Source organism: Phragmites australis, chromosome 2, assembly GCF_958298935.1.
Source record: "Phragmites australis chromosome 2, lpPhrAust1.1, whole genome shotgun sequence".
NCBI classification, from domain to species: Eukaryota; Viridiplantae; Streptophyta; class Magnoliopsida; order Poales; family Poaceae; genus Phragmites; species Phragmites australis.
Window position 1 is genome coordinate 7,339,193 of NC_084922.1, and position 2,407 is coordinate 7,341,599.

Here is a 2,407-nt window from a genome sequence, read left to right on the forward strand (position 1 = left end):
TCTCTCTCTCAAACTCTCTCTCTTTCTCCCTCGATTCCTCCCTCTAGAAGCCAAATCGAGGTATGCATGTGGTATTCAAGCGATCAGTAGCACATAAGCTTCCCATCTATCCAATTCACTTTCATTTTCCCAGAAGATTCTTGTTGTTCTTTACGTTCTTGGTGTTTTTACTTGAAGCACGAGGAACCGTGGTTGGACTCCTCTTCCCGGGTGATTTCTTCATTTCCTTCATCACCCGGTGGTCACCAACCTCCACAAGCACTATGGGTAAGTCCCTTGGATTCCCTCGGTAAGAATGCGTGAATTGGTGGGTCGATTTCGAGTTTGGAACTAAGATTGCGGAGTTCTTGAGTTCTTGAGCTTTGGAGTAAAAAGAGAGGATTCATATGAGATTTGTGCTAGGAATCGTCTTGCTAGGTTGGTGAGTGAGTTCTAAGCTCTATAAACTATCTCAAACATGTTTCCTTTTGGTTTAGAGAGGCTCAAAAAACAAATCGATCGAATTTTCCACCTCGAAGCAACCTCTCAGGACAACCTGGATAGTCCGGGTAGCCCAGTGAAAACCCTGATGATTTGTGCTAAAAAATCGTTAGGATTTAGGGTTCAAGTTGAGTCTAGAACTCTTTGTATATTATATATATATATTTATGTATGATAGATTTAACATGCAAGTTGAATCGACCGAGAAAGATCATCAAGAAGTGCAAGTCTGCCTAACCCGGATAATCTGGGTTAAACCTGGAGGGTCCAGGTAATTCATGGTGCTTTTAACTGAGTACCCCGCTCCGAGCCTCACTCAGATAATCTGCACATCCCGGATAGTCCGAGTTAAACCCGAAGAGTCCGAGTTAATTCGATTTAGATTTAGCAGAGAATCCTCGCTCGGAGACTCACCCGGACATTCTGGTCTAACCCGAAGGTTCCGGACTCAGCCCACACATTCCGAGTTAATTCAAAAATAGCTAACCGAGAACCCCAGTCCGAAGTACAACCCGGAGGCTCCGGAACCCGGATGTTCCGAGTTTAACCTAGAGTCTTCAGCCTCTTGTTAGCTTTTTGAAGTAGTTTAGATAGTAAAATTTGCTACTCCCTCTGATTGCAAATGTAGGTCGTTTTAGCCCCCTCAACAATTCTCTAAATATAAGTCGTTCTCAAACTTCTATGCACTTTTTTCTCTTTTGTTCCCTTCTTGCCCTTGTTTAATAAATGCTATCACTCTCACAAATTAATGAGTTATCTTTTCCAACGCAGAATAAATAAGGGGCAACAAGGTCATTTGATCTACTTTCTTAATCCTTGTGCATGAGTCTAAAACGACCTATATTTGCAATCGGAGGGAGTATTATTTTGCATGTCTTGCACTTTTAGCTTGTTGTTATGCATATTGTAGCATATATGTTGCACCTCATCCATGCTCATTATTGCATATGTTCTTCTTTAGTGAACGAGGATCCAGAGTGTGATGCAGGTGTGGTTGAAGGTGATAACGAACCACACGGGTTCTATGAATTCTATATGGGTAGCATCAAGCAGCCGTTTGAGCAGCAAGGCAAGCATCTAAATATGTTTCTCCCATTAATTTGGATCATATGTGTCTAATGTGATAAAATATACTTTATGTACATTATGCATGTTGTTGAGTCGATGTCGGGTTTTGTATGGGTAGAATCTATGTTGATGTATTACACCCCGTCTTGAGTTATTGGTGATCTATCTCTTTGTAACTGGGGTTTAACTTGACGATGGTCTAGTTTAAAAGTTAACCGAAATGGTTAGCCATGCATAGATTCTTCGGTAGAAGTCGAGTGATGGTTCAACCCCATCATGAGCTATAGGCTTTAATTACTATCATATTGATAACAATGTTAGGTTGATGGTGTTAGTTGGTTGAGTAGTGAGGATGAGGCGAGATGTGGACGGTGTTAGGGGTGTTTCTCCTGTCCCGATGTGGAGTTCCCCAAGATAGGTCGGGAGAGGAACCTAGACACTGTAGACAACTTATGTCGCTTAAACATCAATTATTGTTACAGTTGGCTCTAGCACTTACCATACTTACCACATGTTGCTTTAATGGTAAGGTAAGCCAAATGCCTCTATAGCTGTGATTATTTGAGCCTGCACATCGATGGTAAAAGATACTTGAGGTTGCTCCGAGAGTTAACCTAAGTGGGCTCCACACCGAGCGATACCTGATTTAAATGGTTGTAGCTTATTAGAAAATGTTGACACAAGTACACCTTGTGTGGATATGTGTGGTCACTCAAACCGTATGGTCCTCGAGTCTTGTGGGGAATGATGTACCCCTGCAGGGTGTAAAAATATTTCAAAATACTGCACTCTTGGTCATAAGCATGATTTTGTACATTTGCATCAATCATAGAGTTATGAGTTTGGTTTGAGGTGGTTG